The following is a 19,712-nucleotide window of genomic DNA, read 5'->3' as shown; positions in this document are numbered from 1 at the left end:
GTAAAATTCTTAAAATGACACTTAGGAATGGAGGGTATAGTGTGTTGCCTAGTCACATGGCTCACTTAAAAATATCTACAAAATCATAACTACTAAAATACAACTTTTTACAATTATTATATGCTAATTTCTTAAAATGCCCTCACATAAATAATTTTTATAAAATTCTCTAGTATATAACTTATTTAAAACAACCAAATATCTAATATTATGTAGTATATAACTTATAAATTATTTTCGATAAACCCTAATCGTATCAATACCCCAAAATAATATTTAAAATAAATAATTTACTTATTATTTTTTTAAATATTAATTTTCTCATACCTTATTAAATTTAATAAATCAATTTTTTTTTATTTAAAATGTGTTAAATACATCCCTGTTCGCTGTCTATGTCAAAACAGAGAACAACGGAGCACAGTTCGGCTATTCTATGGTCAAACTGTCATGTCAAATGGAGCAATGGATGCTATATCAGAGAATAAAATATAACCTTAATTAAAAATTTAATCTATATTGTGTTCTGTTTATTTATAGACAAAATCTAGGAATTATTTCCATTCAAAATAACTTCCATCAATATAAATTGGTAAGTTTTTCCACTTTATTATATTAGAAAGACATTTTTATAGCAATTATAGTATCTAACCCCAAATTATGATTTTTAGGGTACCAAACAATTTCCATATGTACAAAATTCAACAAGTATGATGTCAAATTTATTCACAACAAAGAAATCTACCATCTATCTATGAAATGGATCTATCAGTAAGTTATTAGTGTTATTATATTTGTGTTAAAGGTATAGAAAACATTATTCAATCTCTTCATGATATTGAAAAATGTCGTTGATATGAAATATGCCTCTTAGTCTGTTCTCTGCATCTATTAACACATAACTATTTAGTCCATTCTGATTTTCAATTGTATATGGACCTTCAAACATTGGTTGTAATTTCTTACAACGATTTTCTTTAACATTACTTTTTCTAAGTGAACGAATTAACACTTGGTCTCCTTTTTGAAATGTGATTGGTTTTTTTATATTTCGATTTTGTCTTCTGATATATTTTTCAGCTTTCCTCCTAATTCGGTTATTCACTTTCTGCATTACTTGTTCTAACATATCCTGATTATATTCACTAATCCACTTTCTGTTTCCTATATGGCCAAACATTAAATATTCTGGTACTTCTTCTGTATTCAAATTATGTGTATTATTTAAAAAATATTCTACTTGTGGTATATGTTGCTGCCAAGTTTCATGTTGGTTTTGGCACAGTATCCTTAAATATTTTATAACTTCTTTAATATATCTTTCTGCAGGATTTGCCTGAGGATGTCTGATACTTGTAAAATGAATGTTGATTCCCTTTTTCTCACAAAATGTCCGAAATTTTTGGTTGTTAAAATATGTAGCATTATCTATTATGCAATTTCTAAATGGTCCTATTTCTTCGAAAAATTGATTAATATATAATTTTAATGTTTTAACATTTGTTCTAGAGCAGGGATATAGTTTAATAAATTTTGTATATAAATCAACTATCACTAGTATATGCTTTTTTCCTGTTGGACTGAGAACTAAATTTGAAATAAAATCCATGGAAACTGTATTTAATTTTTCATATACAACATTAGATTTATATGTATTCTGGTTTTTGAAATTCTTTTCTTTGTTTAGTTGACATATTGGGCATTGGGTAGTAATTTCTTTTGCTATACTTATGTCATTCTTTGCAAAATAATTATCCCTAAATAGCATCCATAGCTTTCTTGAACCAATATGCATATAATTGTTATGTAAATTTTTCAATATTTTCTTTGCTAAAGTTCTAGTTATTACATATACTTCTATGCCATTTATTATTTTATAATATACTCCATCTTTCCTAAGGACTTTTTGTTTTTCACTCAAATTGATCTGATCTCTTATAATTTCTTCTTTAGAATATAATCCAGTACTTTCTACTAATTGATTTAATCCAATTTTTATTGTTCGCTGCCCTTTTTGTGATGTATTTTCTAACCTTGATAAAGCATCTGCCACTATATTGGATTTTCCAGAAATGTATTTGATTTCAAAGCAGTATTCATTAAGTATTAGACTCCACCGATGTATTCTACTGTTTCCATATTTGTTATTTAATATAGACGTTAAAGCTTGGTGATCTGTTTCTATTGTAAATTCATTACCCAACAAATAAAATCTTAATTTTGTGACACAGTGTATTATACTTGCTAGTTCTAATTCTGAAACTGAGTAACCCTTTTCATGTGGCTTTGTAATTCTTGAAATGAATTGTATTGGGTATTCGACCCCATCATGTATTTGTAATAATACCCCTGATAATCTCTCTATTGATGCATCTGTTCTTAATATGAATGGCTGTGTGTAGTCAGGATAGTATATTTTCAAATTTGACAGAAAAATGTTTTTAATCTCATGGAATGCTAGTTCTCTTCTCTGATCCCATCTCCATTTTACACCTTTTCTCAGTAGTTCCAGTAATGGAATTTCTTTTATACTTAGATCTGGTATCATCCTTTTATAATAATTAATTATTCCAATAAATCCTCTTAAAGTTCTTAAATTGTGTGGTGTTTTATATTCCTGAATGACTTGTGTCCGTTCTGGATCCATTTCGATTCCCTTAGTGTTAAGTTTATAACCTAGATATATGACTTCTTTTTGAAAAAATGTACATTTTTCTTGATTTATTTTTAGTCCAACTTTGTCTAATCTATTTATTATAATTTTTAGGTGTTTCTCATGATCTTCAGCCGTTTTAGAAAAAATTAATATATCATCAATGTAGTGAATTACAAAATGTTCATATTGATCCAAAATATCATGAAGACATCTACATAGAGCACTGCAAGATGATTGAAGTCCAAATGGTACTACTTTGAATTGATATACTACTCCATCTATCTGAAATCCTGTATACTGTCTACTTTTTCTTTCTAGAGGTATTAACCAGAAACTATGCTGTAAATCGATTTTAGTGAAAAATGACATTCCTGTAATTCTTCCTAATATTCCATCTATACTCATTGGTGCTTCAAATTGCTTTTCAGTAATCCTGTTAATATTCCTTGCATCCAAACATAACCTGATTTCACCTGATCTTTTTCGTACTACTACTATGGGGTTAATAAAACGTGTGTCTGCCTTCTCAATGATCCCATCTTCTAACATATTATTAATTGTTTTGTTTACTTCTTCTCTGTATTTATATGGTATTGGGTATGATTTTGTTTTAAAATCTTTTTCTTCTTTAACTTTTATACTATGGATATAATTTTGTGCAATTCTATTTTCTTTATTGACAAGTCCCTTGTGTTGCTGCAATATGGAAATGACTATTGATTTATATTCTTCAGGGCAATTTAAAACTTTCATTATATCTTCTTCTTTACAAATAAAATTATTCTTCATTATGTACTCATTATTCCTTGCTTCCAATTTTACGCACTCCGCCTCGTAGGCATCCATCTGCTTAAAATTTCCATTCCTTAAATATTCACTACAATAATTATTCTTTACATTCTTTTGGGACATTTCCCTATCATCAAAATACATTTCTTCTTCATAAACATCATTATTTTCTTTTAATAATATCCTATCAACTCTTATTCCTTCTTCTACCTCATCTTTCTGCATAAATTTAATTATTTGCCCTTCCAAAGTTACCATTCTTTCTTCAAAATCTATCTTTACTTTCTTCTTTTCCAATTCATCATTTCCCATTAATATATTAACACATAAATCCTTGACAATAAATCCTTGCATATTAATTTCTTTATTAAGAATATTAATTTTAAAATTGGCTAGTTTATCAATTTCACCCAACTTCTTATTATATGCACCAATAATTTTAATTTTTGGAATCTTTATTATATCTGATAGTTTTAATGTATTAAAAATAAAATTCTCCGAGACTAATGTACTTTCTGAACCAGTATCTATCATAATTTTAATCATTTTATTTTTGGCCAAAGCATTTATATAAATTAAATTAATAGATTCAATAATTTTCTCTTCATCTAAAGAAATAAATTCAGAAGGTTTTTCATAATAGCAATGGCCTAACTTGTAATTCAGAAAGTTTACTGCACAAAATTTTGATTATTAGAATTGTCAGATTGTATCTGACCACTTGGATCTGATGTCCTATGTCTTTCCCTACTATGACTTCTACTCACATTTTCTTGCCTTGTACTATTTCGTTCCCTGTCTTCGCAGCTTCTATTCCTTCGAACACAATTTACCTGTCTGTTATAGTTAGGTCGCTCTGTATTTCTTCTATTGTTAAAATCTTGTCTATTATTATTAGTACTGTTATTAAAATGTTGTCTATTATAATTACTGTTATTATTATTAAAATTTTGTAAATTATTACCATATCTATTATATGATTGTCTATATTGTTGATTATCATTTTTATTATATTGAAAGTTATTATTGTTTTTTCTGTTGTTATTATTACTTGTCATATTGCCTCTTTGTATTCTTTGAATAAAATTAATAAAACTATCTATTGTTTGAATATTTTGTACAGTTACGGTTTGCACAACATCAGCATCAAAATGTCTAGATACATTTAAGACTGTTTCATCCTCTCTAAGTGGTGGTTCTAAATATTTTGCAACTGTTATCAATTTCAATGCATAATCTACCATATTTGATTTTAAATTTTGATTATACTTTCCAAAATATAGAATTTCTCTAAACTTGGCTTGCTCTAATTCACCCCAATAATAATTTAAAAATTTATTTTCAAATGTTTGAAAATTATCTAAATCATTCTCAATACTAGCAAACCAAGTTGCTGCATTGTCATTTAATGTCATTCTAATATAATCTTTAATATCATTAATATTATTCACAAATCTTAATTTATGTTTTAAACTATTTATGTATACTCTAGGATGCAAATTTTTTATATTACCAGAGAATTTAATCCCAGTCTCATTTGTTAAATTTAAGTAAGGTCTCCCTATGTCTCTCATTTGTGAAATATCATCTATTCTCTGTTCCACATTTCTTATTTGATTACAATTTATTTGGATATTTTGTTGTATATCTTCTAATTTTTCTTCTGTGTTTCTCCTGTCTTCGTTAATTTTTACTTCTAAGTTACATTTCTGTAACTCTATTTTCTGTTCTATATCTATCTTATTATCTTGAATAATCCTCTTTACTTCTGTCCTCTCATTGTCTATCCTTTTCTTGTAGTCATTCCGTATACTTTTTATTTCATTTGCTACTTTTTTCTCTGCAGCTTCAAGTTTTTTATCCATTTGTTTTACAATTTTATTATTATTATCTTCTATTTTCTTTTCTAATTTTCTATAATTCTCTTCCAATTTCTGTTCCATTTTTTCATGTCTTCTTTGACTTCTTTTGAATTCTCTTCCAATTTTTTCGTATTCTCTTCCATTTTCTGTTCCATTTTTTTCATGTCTTCTTTGATTTCTTTTGAATTCTCTTCCATTGTCTTGTTCATCTGCATCATTAATGACATCAAAGCTGCCATATTGACATTTTCCTCTCTTTCTGGATTCATTTCTGCAGTATCTTGTGGAACTTGAACTAAACTCTCCTCTTGTATAGGTTGTGTTTCTACTTCCACATCTTCTTCATTCTTTTTGCTTCTTGTACCTTTCTTTCCTTGAGACATTTTGAGACTTTACTTGTTCAAATATAATTAAAAATAAAATCTATAATTTTTTCTTTCTACTGATAATTAATTTACTTATATGAGAGCACTTATCTTCCCAAACTAATTCTTTTAAATAGAGAGCCCCACGTTGGGCGCCAAATTGTTATGATGTGTTTTTTTGTTTGAATGATGAGCAATGAGTATTTTTAATAATATAGGGTTTTTATCGCGGTTCTCAAAGAATTAGTTTGTAAGTACTTTTTTAAATTATCTTTATTATAACTATTATGAAACACACATATATATCTAACCTATCCAATGTAAATTTAAAATAAACTATCTTTAAATTGATGTTCTTATAAAACTAATTAAATTCTATAGACAATGTTAAATTTAAATAAACTATCTTCAAAATTGAAATTGTTATAACACTAACTAAATTATATTAACAAAATTTTGTACCTTTCTTTCACTGAATGTCTAAATGAACTGTTTTCCACTATATATATTCTAATTACCACTGAATGTCTTCGTACTTCAGTTATCCTTGTTTTTGTGAAATTACTTTTTCCAATTATCAGCTTCTACCAATTTAAGATATAGTTTTCTTCACCAGCATTTAAGGGTACACCACCAAGCAAACCAGCAAACACCATTTATATTTATTCTTCTTTTCAATATACCAATATCCAATTATTATAAGTTGATTTATACTAATCTCCAATCATAATATAATTTTAATTCCTTCCAATGTCCATCCAATATTCTTCTAATATACTTTTATACTCTTCAATAATTATTTGTGTATAATTATAAATGTGCATTAAATATATGCATAATTTTTAATCTTCATTTAACTCACTATATTAAACAATTGGACTATCTCCAACTAACTTTCATAATAAACTGGCCTGACTTCTGACTAAAAAAACTCCCATCTTGAATCCAAATCACGGGTATTTATATCTTTTTTGGATATTCCAGAACCATCTGGTAAGAAATCATGTTCTATTTAGTTCTATTAAATACATGTCTGAATTTTCTGGAACAAACCATTTCGCAAACATGGCCATCTCCGGTGATCCAGAGAATTCCATTCTTTTCTATTAATAATTTTGTTGACATTTAGGCTTTTCAGATCAGAATAAACATTCAAATTAGTAACTAACACTCTAATTTAATAAAATACACATTTCAAACAATATAACCCCACTTATATTCGTAAAATTCTTAAAATGACACTTAGGAATGGAGGGTATAGTGTGTTGCCTAGTCACATGGCTCACTTAAAAATATCTACAAAATCATAACTACTAAAATACAACTTTTTACAATTATTATATGCTAATTTCTTAAAATGCCCTCACATAAATAATTTTTATAAAATTCTCTAGTATATAACTTATTTAAAACAACCAAATATCTAATATTATGTAGTATATAACTTATAAATTATTTTCTATAAACCCTAATCGTATCAATATATATATATATATATATATATATATATATATATATATATATATATATATATATATATATATATATATATATATATATATATATATATATATATATATATATATATATATATATATATATATATATATATATATATATATATATATATATATATATATATATATATATATATATGGACAGGAACATAGAATGTAAGGGAATTTTACGAGGAAGAAAAATTAAAACTACAAGAAACTAAACAACTGGGGCAAAACGCAATGGCAATAGACGACTATTTATTTTTCAGTAGGGAGGAGAACATAGAATGTTAGGCACAGACTTACTGGTAAATGGTAAGGTGAAAGATGTAATCGCTGACTCCAAACCAATTTTGGAGACAATATACGTATTACAATAAGCAAAACATGCTAAAAAAATTTTTTAACAATATTTGTAAATATTTTGTCTAAAGAGAAAAGTATAGAAACAAAAAAAACTTTTATAATGAAATAGATACAATTTTCGAAAATATTCAGAAGTCCCATGAAAAAATAGTGCTAGGCTACGCTATTGCAAAAAGTAGGAAAGGAGAAATATACGTTACCACGATAGTAAAATAGAGTCTGCACGAAGTAACGAATGAAAACTTACTAATTAATTTCGCAAAAGAAAGAAAAATGATCATTACAAGTATGTATTTTCACCATAAAATAATATACCAAGGAACATGGAGATCGCCAGATGGAAAAACCATAAACCAAATCCATTAGGTACTCGTCGAAAAACACATGCATAAATGTATAGAGAACAGAAAAACATACAGAGGGCAAGCTACACACTCAGATAACTTTATAGTCGGAATACGAATAAAACTGGTTATACCAGTATTCAGAAATCAACAAAAGATAAGTATAAAAGGTGAAAAGAAGGGGCAAAAGGGTTATCAAAAAACCTATACACTACGAAAACAAGAACGGAAGGAATCTAATGAGTAACAGTGAAATACTGAGTAAACGAAAGGAATATTTAGAAGAGCTTTTGAATAAAATACACCAGAATGTAAAGAAGCAGAAAACTATTTAAAGGAAAATATTGATCAGGAACGCACAGAAGACATAACAGTGAAAAAGAAAAAAAAAAGAAATAATAGAGCAACTAAAGAACAGTGGGAGAAGGAATAAATAAAATAATAGCTAAAATATTTAAATATGAAGCACCAGTACCAATTAAGTATTCGGAAAAGTTGTTAAAAAAATATGGAAACCAGAACATACAGATACCAAAAGAATGGATAAAAACGACATTGTGATTAGTTCACACAAAAAGGGGACAAAAGTTTATGTCACAGCTACAGAAGAATGGTATAATATACTTAACAAAGTTTTTACATAAAAAAATTATATATAAAAAATAAGCTATCTTAAAAAATAGGTGACGAAATTGAAGAATATCATTGTGGATTCAGAAAAGGACGCTGCAGAGTAGATACAGACGCTGCAAATTTTCCTACCGCACGAAATACAAGCAGAAAACTACCAATATAGAAAACCTACAGTGGCTCTTTCTATAGACTTTAAACAAGCTGTAAACAAGAGACACATATAAGTTTGAAGTCAATGAGGAAGTGCGATAGTATGATCTATGGTCATCACTGTAGTTCAGTTTCCTTCTTAAAATTATTGTCAGAGAAGCCGAAATCAACAGATTAGGACATACATATTAACGAAAACAACAATGCCTAGCAGTCACCGATGACATACGAGTAGTAATACTATCCAGAAGTAAACAAGAACTAACAGAAATAACAAAAACATTAGAAACGGAAGCAAGAAAGAAAGGGATATACATAAACAAAAAAAATACAAAACGTATTGAATGAACAACACAAAAATACATACAGAGACAATATATAATAATAGTTAAAGAGGAAAAAACACATAAATTCGAAGAAATAAAAAGAGTCTAGTATTTAGGAGCGGCATTATCAAGAAGACTAAGTATGAAGGAAGAAATTGAAGGTAGAATTACTATCGTTGGCCATCACCTTTTTTATATTTTATTCTACCAAGTACTAAAAAGTAATAAAAAATATATCTAAAAGGGCTAACGTCAGAATATACTAAGGTCTATAGCATTAGTTGGTGTAATGACGTAATCAACGATTTTTTTAAATACAAACCGAGATCAAGGGATACCTAATTTGAAAGGTCTCTTAATCGCCTTTACAACGAGGTATTATTCGAATATTTATTTGTACATCGGTAACCAAAATTATGTACATAGTTAAGTGAAACAGAATTAAAATAAATACTCACTCACTAAACTAAATTAGGTTAGGAACGAATTTACTGCCCGTCTTTCTCATTGCATAATTGCTAAAGTTCATCAATTTCAATATTTTTCATAATTTTAATGTATATTACTGAATATTTACTAAAAAATAATTGCATTAAATTCAGCAGTTTTGTAAAAAACCAACCTTGTAAAAATAAATATTTAAATAATTGCATCATTGCAAATTCAATTAGAAGACCTTTCAAATTAAGGTTGACTAAGGTACCTTTCCTAAGTAGGTACATAATTTTGGTTAACCCTGTAGAAATAAATATTCCAGTAATACATCGTTGCAAAGGCTATTAAGAGGACGTTTAAATATGGTGTCCGTGATCTTGGTTGTATTTAAAAAAAATCGCCGATTACGTCATTACGCTAAAGCATTCAAATATAAAAATTAACCTATTTTATGATTTTATTTTTATTATTTTTTTATTTTATGAATTTATTCCATACTTTTGCATCATACTATATGACTTAAAAAGTAAGTCATAAGTGAAAATAAAATAAAATGCTCGATTATTTATCGATTAAAAAATATTTGTCTTAAAAATAGTCACCAATAAAATAATTGACTACAACACTGATAGTTGAATGTCACAGCAAATCTATGACAAGAGGGTGGCTGTCGCGACGCCGTCGATGTCGCTTTAGGGCGCCGGATGCTTTTTCGCCGCCGCCACAGCCGCAACCGCCCCCAGTTCAGGTCGCGAATACGAACGATACCGTACCGCCTGGCACAAGGGCCGATGTTGACGATCCTAATTTTGACACTGTTATTTACTGTTTTGTTTAGAGTACAACAATTTGCAGGGTTACGACGACATGTAAATATTTATTATAATTGTTTTACAGGTTTTTAAATTTTACTGCCATTTGGACATAACGCACAATATTGTTTATCATATAATATATTAAACATCTTATGTTATCCATATCCCATGAAATAGGTACAGAAGACAAACTGGAGAGAGGAAAAAAATAAATTCAGACACCTTTTGGAGATGATAGACCTTGTTTTACACCATCTAGAGATTATCTTATAAATGGAAAAGGTCCAGAAATAACCAAGGAAAATATTTATGCAGTAAAAGCCCAGAAAACTGGAAAAGACAGCTGTCCAGACAATATCAATGTCTAATTTTTTAAATGAACTGTAGACAACGAAAGTCAAATTCTATATTTGATAACAGTACCTGTCCAGACAATATCAATGTCAAATTTTTTAAATGAACTGTGGACAATGAAAGTCAAATTCTATACTTGATAGCAGTACTATTTAATAAGACATATGTCATAGTTAAAATACCACCAGACTGACTAAAATCATTATTGGTAACATTAAGATCGAGACACAAATTTAACCATTAAAAAATGTTCGTGTTTATGAAAACAACTAGAATTGACGAACAAGTCCTACGAGTTATTTTATCTATCTTATATTTTGGTACCAAACCGCAACAATTCAAATAGAGCACACAACATCCAAAGATATACGAATCCGACTAGGGGTGCTACGGTCTTGCGTCTTATCACCGCTATTATTTGTTCTATATTCGAAATCTATATTCAGAGCATTAGACCAGGTCCAAGGTAAAATCAAGATTAATGGAAACAGCATAGACATTATTAGGTACGCTGACGATACCGTCCTAACAGCAAGCAACGCAAAAGAGTTACAAAATATAATTAATGCGGTACTTCGTTATAGCGAAATATTAAGCTCACCCCCAAACGTTTCCAAAACTAAAATGCTAATATTTTCAAAAACACTAATAAACGTACATTTGTACGCCAAGGGACAAATAATAGAACAGGTAACTTCCATAAAATCTTTGGGAGCAAAGATTAACAGCGAATGTAGCCCAAAAAAGAAATCATATTTAGAATTAAACAATCGAAGAAAACACTCAAAAATAAATATGAAAACATTGTTTGCAAGATCAGACTTTACTCTGGTAATAATTACTTTAAAATGATATTGGAAGGTAAACCAGAACTTGTGGCTGAAAGACCTGAGGAGATGGTTTGACCACTCATCCGCAGGAATCTTTCGTTCAGCAGTTTCCAAAGCCACAATTTCCATTTGAATCGCCAACCTTCGAAAAGAAAAGGCGCAATAAGTAGACAGATATTTGTTGTTATATGTCGTTTTACTAATTCTGCGTAGTATTCTTATTTATATTACCTATTGTATTTGTTTAGTTGTCTAATCAAGCCTTCATATATTCCAGATTTGAACTTTGTTTTTGTGTGTTGGTTTCGCCATATTGTACTATTTAGATGAACTGCTATCCTTGTGGTTTTTGTGACTTACTCTCTACATTTCTGTTCAATATCGACACTGAAGATTTATACACCTAAGTATGTTAATGCCGCGTGCCGTTTATGTTATTACTTGGTTTGTCAGTACTAGCTTATCGATGGGTGGCTTTATTACTGTTATGCATTTTCTTGCAGATGTGATATATATATATATATATATATACATATATATATATGTATATATATACATATATATATATATATATATGTATATATATATATATATATACAGTGAACGGCTAAATTAGGGGATATTATCATTATTTCGAGAACCGTCGAGTTTTGAGGGAAATCCCGAAACAGGTCGATTTTTTTTATGAAATACCTATCTTATAACGTACATGGAGTAGGGATGACGTCACCGATGTGGGTGTAGTGACATAACCGTTAATTTTTTTAAATAGAAATTTGTATAATGCGACAAGGAAAATTTAATTCTCTATTTAACGACATTACACTTTTAACTAAAATATTTTTTAAGGGCACAAAAACAATTTTTTTTAATTTAAATTCAACTAAATTTCAACTAATGATTTAATTCATAATGTACTTTAAAGTAACCAAATTATGCAAAACAATTATTTTAAATTAAATGTTCGAAATGCCATCCATCGGTTCCTGCCATGACTTTCTGAAGTAAATACTTAAAAAAGCAAAAATAAGTAAAAATAATAATGGACACAAAAAGTTATCTCATAAACACTGAAACTTTTTGTCAAATATTAATTCAAGCAAGTGATAGTGGCATAGTTACTGTAATATTTATTGACGTAAATGTTTTAATTTTGTGAATTATCATCAGTTGTCAATTGTAATTTTTACTTTTGTATACTAAATTATGGCTCACCTAAATTAAACACAACGCATAGAAATATTAATTATTAGCGGATGCGGAGATAAAAAAGAACACAGAACGAAGTATTCAATTTATTCAACGTAAAATATCCATACAGACCCATGAGCCAATCAACAGTAAGTAAAATAGTCCGAAAATTTGGAGAAACTGGCCACGTTAAACATATTTCAAACGCTGGGCGTCCTAAAATTGAAGACAATGTGAAACTTGATATTTTATTAAATGTACATGACAATCCTCACCGTAGTTCAACACCAATGGGTGAATATGCTGGAGTTTCCCAACGATCGGTATTACTTATTTAAAAAAAAAGAAAAATACCATCCCTACAAAATTCAACTACATCAGGAATTAAACGACGACGATCCCGATCGCCGGCTTTAATTTTCTGAAATAATGCAGGAATTATGGATCCGCAATCCACATTTCATCAACCAAATACTTTTTTCCATGAAGCCACATTTCTTATACATGGTACCGTGAATCGTCAAAATTGCAGATATTGGAGTCAAGAAAACCCACATTGGATGACTGAGTCACACACGCAATATCATTAAAAAGTAAATGTATGGGCAGGGATCATTAATGACAGAACATTGGCCCTTTTTTTTGAAGAAAATCTAACAGGAGAACGTTATTAAACTTTTTTGAGAAATCAACTTATACCTGTCCTTGCTAACATGTATCCAAATGCCAATAATCCAAATTTACCTAGTGAAAATATCTGGTTTCAACAAGATGGAGCCCCTTCGCATTAAGTACGTGACGTACGTCAATTTTTAAATCATTGCTTTCCCAGGAGGTGGATCGGAAGACGAGGTTTTATAGAGTGGCCAGCAAGGTCGCCAGATCTAACACCTCTAGACTTTTTCTTGTGTGGTTACATAAAATTTAAAGTTTATGTCAATAGACCCCAAAACTTACAGGATTTAAAAGATAGATTTAGGCATGAAATGAGTCTAATTACTCCAGAAGTCATCCGCAATGTACTTGATGAATGTGTCCGTAGATTCGCATATTGTCAAGAAACCGATGGATGGCATGTCGAACATTTAATTTAAAATAATTAATATGCATAATTTGGTTACTTTAACGTACATTATTAAATAAAGTTAAATTAAAAAAATTGCTTTTGTACCCTTAAAAAAATATTTTAGTTAAAAATGTATTGTCGTTAAAGAGAGAATCAAATTCTCGTTTAAATGAGGTGTCGCAATATACTGATTTCTATTTAAAAAAAATTAACTATTACGTCACTACACCTACACTATTGACATCATCCCTACTCCATGTACGTTATAACATGGGTATTTTATAACAAAAATCGACCGTTTTGGGATTTTCCCCAAAACTCGACGGTTCTCGAAATAATGATAATATTCCATTTTTACAATACAAAACACAACGAACACAACAGGCATAGGACCACTATAAACGACTCAGAAATAAAACAAATACTTTAGTTAGACAAATATAAAGGGAACAAGAAGGGCAGAGCTTCTTAAAACAAATGGAACACAACTTCTACGGAGCACAAAAAGAAATAAGGAAAATGATCATAGGGTAAAGAGAAAAATTTAACGAACTAATAAAAACGATACAGATTCATAAGGAAACATGAGCAGACTACTTTTGGTCCCTATTTACTTAAGGTAATGATAATGAACCACCAACACCAGAGGTGACGACAAACGAAGGAATAATTATCGACAAGAAAGAGGTAAAGGAACCACTGAGGAAATTAAAATATAAAAAATCACCAGGAGAGCACAGAATACCGAACGAACTCCCAAACTACGGAGGGCCAAAAAACTCTTAAACTATTTTAAAAAATATTAGAAAAAAACAGAATTCCTAAAGAATAAAAGAAGAAAAATTACAAAGGAATTAATTTGTTAAACACAAAACTCAATTTAACAACTAAATAATTCCAATGCATTCTATTTTGAGCACCCTGAATCCAGTTGTGCTGAATGCGCTTTATGTCATCTGACCACCTTGTTGGAGGACGTCCTCGATTACGATAAGCATCGTGTCTAGGTCTCCATTCCAGAATTTTCTTCGTCCACCTTCCATCTTTTATTCTGGCAACATGCCCCGTCCAATTTCATTTCAATGATGTAATCCTTAGAACTGCGTCAGTAATACCAGTTGTTCTCCTAATTATTGTATTTTTGATACTCTGTCTCTAAGGAATATATTCAGCATTGACCTCTATATCGCTCTCTGTGCCACTTGTATTTTATTGATTACTTTTCTGGTAAGGGTCAATGTTTCTGCTCCAAACGTTAGAACTGGGAGTACACATTGATCAAAGACCTTCCTTTTCAAGCACATGGCAGTATTTGATCTAAAAATTTCTCTCAGTTTTCCGTAAGCCGCTCATGCCAGTCCTATTCTCCCGTTTAGCTCCGTTGTTTGATTATCTCTTCCTAATTTCATCTCGTGTCCCAGATATTTATAGCTATACACCTGTTCAATTTGCGTGCCGTTAGTTGAGATGTTTTTCGCCAATACTAGGTTGGTCATATATTGTGTTTTGGAGAAACTAATTTAAAGTCCAACTCGTGTACACGAGCTCTGAAGACCTTGAAGAAGCTGGCAGGCATGATCTACAATAAGGACTATGTCGTCTGTAAATCTCAAGTTATTCAGAAATCCTCCATTTATGTTGACTCCAATATTCTCCCAATTATTGTTTCTCATAGCACTCTGCAACAAAGCAGTGAATAGCTTAGGAGAGATGGTATCTCCTTGCCTAATACCCCTCTCGAAGGGAAATGTATTGGTGTTTCCATAATACATTCTAACTGCAGCTGTTGCGCTATTATATATATTCCGAAGAAGAGTTGTCTACCTATGATTAATAGTGCAGTCTGTAAGAGCTCTTAACATGGAGGTATGCTCTACTGAGATAAACGCTTTCTCAAAGTCTACAAATATTAATATTAATGGATTGTTGTATTCTGTAACTTTCTTAACTTTCTCTATTAAGGATTTTATTACTTGTAGGTGGTATTTCATTCCAAAGCCACTCCTAAATCCGGCCTGCTCTAATGGTTGGTGAAAATCCAGCTTTGGTTCCAGTCTGTTAGTAATTATTCTCATAAAGAGCTCATATAAATGAGATAACAAGCTATATTATCATAATATATCAGTGCAATATTATCATAATAGCACTATTCTATTTTTCTGGTGTAACTCCTTCAAAGAGGCAGGCATTATAAAGGGTTTTTTAAGCTTTTATGACGCCTCCTAATTTTAGCATTTCACTTACAATGCCATCTTATCCAGGTGATTTGCTGTTCTTCATACCTTTTAACGCTGATTCAATTTTCTCTTCGGTTATATCTGGAAGTTCCTCTGCTCCTTGATTTTGTATGACTGGGATTTGCACCTCTGGAATGTGAGCATCTCGACGATATAATGTTCTATAGTACTATTCAATAATTTTCATAATTTCTTTTTGTTCATATGCAGCATATCCTTGTCTATTTTTCAGCTTATAAATGTTCCTGGTTTCTGTCTTCAACTTTCGTTTTAGAACTTTAAGGCTTTTATTTTGTTCTATAGTATTAGTTGTTTCTTTAGTGTTAAAATCCCTTATGTCTTTCCAAACAGTTTTTGAAATGGTTTTATTTAAATTTCTCAGGTCTGCGATGTTCACTGTGTACTTATCTTTCATTTCCCTTATTTTTTCCATTAAGTTCCTTGTGCCTTCTGTAAGTTTTTCATTTTTCCTTGTTTGCTTAACTTGACAGTTCTTCTGTGCCTTCCTTAGAGCGTTCACCAACCTTTCGTTAAGTTGTTCAATATCGGTTTTATCAAGCACGTCATTCTGAAGGTTTCTACTATTTCTTCCTGGTATGCCCTTGTGTTAGTAATCGCAGTAAACGTAACATTTTTAGTCCTAGTTTTTAGTCTAGTTACCTTATTTCTTTGTTCCTTCTTTACGTTCAAGACTACCTTCGCTCTAACCATTCTATGGCCACTTCCGGTTGAAAATTGATTTAATAGAGTTACTTCTTTAACAGCGTCTTTTTGTAAGTAAAGATAAAGTCAATTTCGTTCTTGTTCAAGCCATTTGGTGATTGCCAAGTCCACTTTCTTTGGGGGCTTTTTTTTAAATAAGTATTCATGACATATAGTCTGTGTTGCAGAAGAAATTCTATAAGAGGTTGACCCCTTTTGTTTCTGTCGCCATATCCGTGAGGACCAAGTACAAACTCCGAATCATCCTGCTTGTGGCCTATTTTTGCATTTAGGTCTCCCATCAGTATGATATAGTTGGTGGTTACCTCTTCTAGCGCAGTGTTAACGTCATCGTGGAACCATTCAACTTCAATGGCAACTCAGTCGCGAACCTGTAGTAGATCTAACTTTACCGGGATCGTAAAGTGTATCTACCCGATACCCCCCTAGGTGTATATGATTAGAAATTATTGGCTTCGGAATCAATGCATAGTTGGCATCTACTCTTTATGGGATTATTTTGTATTTTTATACGCAAGCCCTAAAGAAGTTGTCATTGCTTAGATTCTTGTTTGTTAGATAGGAATACGATCATGTTTTTGCCCTAGTTTACAAATATTATTCTTATTCTAAAGCTATTTGTTATGGTTTTTAATTTTATTTACTATCTTTAATCGAAATTAACCACAATTTTAATTTAAAATACGTTTTTTTGGATGTTTCGATTTTCACTTCAGAAATTGTTCTTCGATTTACGAGGTGGGAAGCAAAACGTCAAAATTGGCGTATTTTAACCTGAAATTGTGGTCGTTTTCTATTAAAGATAGTAGATGATACAATTAGTTCTTTTTTAACCTTTTATATGTCTCAGGGATTGATCAGAACATTTAGACGAGATAAGTAGAGCTCGGACAGACATAGGGTTTTAATTATGTGGCAAAACGAGGGTCATAATCTTACTATCATAAACTAAAACATAAAATAAGCATGTATAATATTAAGTTAATTTTATAATCTTCCAATCATAATAATTGGATAATGTTATATGGTTTGGTGATGGATGGTGATTTTAAGTATTTTGGTTTATCTTAAATTAAGATCCATCAAAACTTTTAAAATTAACATTATTATATTGTACTTATATATATATATATATATATATATATATATATATATATATATATATATATATGAACCAAACTATATAATGGTAGAGTATTTAAATTTTAAAATTAAAATTTTTACATTTCAAAAATGTACAAATTCGTTTTCATTTCACTATAGCTTCATACATTATTACGATAGTTCCGTAAGAGTTATTCCTTATAGATAAAGTCCGTTAACAAAAAAAAAAAAATTAAAAAAAATACTAAATGTTCTAGATCTCATCGAAAAATCCTGAAATGTCTAGTAATGTCTGAATTGTCAAAAAAGTATATAAACAAAGGAATTTGAGAATTTAAATAACAATATTAATTTAGTTTTTGAGTAGTTTTCAGTCAATTAAAGTTACATATATAACAAGTATTGTAATATTGTTGCTGTTTGAATAAAGTAATTAAAACATAAGTATATTATCGGAGACAGCAATGGAATAAAAAAAACATTAAGCAATTGTTTATGGTTGATACAAAATCTACTGCATTTGATAAAAAATAAATACGTACGACCCCTGTATAGTTTTTAAAAATGAAAGATGATGAGAAATAAGATGAAAAGAACATAGACAAGCAGAGAAGGAGAACCGTAGAAAAGAAGAGGAAGAGAAAGGGAGATGCATAAACAAGTAGATGTGGAAATCCTAAATATGTTAACTCAAATTTACGAACATTTAAAGTTTGAGGTAGGAGAGAGTGGTACACATTGACACATAGTACACAATAAAACACTGTTATTAACTAAAGCAGATTTGCCGCCCCATTACCACTAGCGCCTCAACGGATACTCCATAATGCATTGAGTCCGCCCACAGTAGTTTGTTTTGATATACGGAGTAGTAGACATTATATGACGTGTTTTATTGTTCTGTGTGCCTGAGATTTAACGTCTATAAAAAAGGGTATGTTGCCTATAAATAAATAATTTTATTTTTCGTATATATGTCGTTATAATACTTGTGATGAATGCCTTTTAATCTATAAATATCGTTTCCAATAATTGCCAGGTTTTACGTTTTCATTTAACTAAAACTTTAAACTTGTGGTAGTACACATTGAAACATATAGTAGTAGTACACAATGACACATGTTTCATTGTGTACCATACTGAATCAGTCTATACCAATGGCATTATATTGCAGGCGTACCATGGTAAGGAGGAAGAATGTATTGTTACGATAAATATACTGGCCTAACTTTTATGACTAATTATTCTGTTTTATTGTAGAAATTTCGGTGGAAGTCTAGATTCAAATTATGGTGAATTCTCCAACTTGATGTTCTCGACTATTCCAGTATATCAGGATTTCGTATATAAATACAACATTTTTATATGGAGAGTTAGTTAATTCTCAACACCCGCGCTCGCGAATTTGTTACGTACGAATATAATAAATTATTGTCAGATAAGTTAAAATAAATAAAGAAATAAATTAAATCCGTAAGTGTTATAAATATTGAACCTTTTAATAAATTCATAACAAATGGTGTCAGAACAGTGGAATACTTAAGATAAATTGCGGAAATAAATTACAAGTGAATATAAAATAAATTGTGAAAATGGCTACGATTTATGAGCTGACAGTGACTAATTTAAGAAGACATCTTGAAGACAGAGAATTAGCTTCTACCGGAAAAAAGGCTGAGTTAGTCCAACGACTAAAGAACGCTTTGCTAGAAGAAGGACTAGATCCAGAGACTTATATATTTGAAGATGCTGTCCTCTCATCGATTTCGAAAGTTTCTTCTGATGTAGCCAAAGTTTCCGGCGACATCGCATCATTGGAGAACAAAGTATCCGGCGACATCGCTTCTTTAGAACGCAAAGTTTCTAACGAGATTTCTTCTCTGGAAAGCAAAGTTTCTGCTAACATCTCTAAAGTCACTTCTGAAATATCTGCTCTTGACGATAGAGTGTCTTCGCTAAAAAACCAA

At 30.1% G+C, this 19,712-nt stretch overlaps 1 protein-coding gene and 1 long non-coding RNA gene across 3 annotated transcripts in view; one reads left to right on the top strand and one right to left on the bottom strand.

Annotated features, from left to right (window-relative positions):
- Positions 1-19,712, bottom strand: part of LOC140448484 (uncharacterized) — a 230,816-nt gene that overhangs the window by 139,645 nt on the left and 71,459 nt on the right. The gene's annotated exons all lie outside the window — the stretch shown is intronic.
- On the top strand, positions 578-3,028 carry LOC140448485 (uncharacterized). The gene is made up of 3 exons (XR_011951721.1): positions 578-592; positions 672-771; positions 2,768-3,028. It is a non-coding gene; the product is annotated as an uncharacterized lncRNA (long non-coding RNA).

The sequence above is a fragment of the Diabrotica undecimpunctata genome, chromosome 8 (genome assembly GCF_040954645.1).
Source record: "Diabrotica undecimpunctata isolate CICGRU chromosome 8, icDiaUnde3, whole genome shotgun sequence".
In the NCBI taxonomy this organism is placed as follows: domain Eukaryota; kingdom Metazoa; phylum Arthropoda; class Insecta; order Coleoptera; family Chrysomelidae; genus Diabrotica; species Diabrotica undecimpunctata.
Note: the sequence above shows the minus strand (reverse complement) of the source record. Positions and strands in the feature narration are given on the sequence as shown.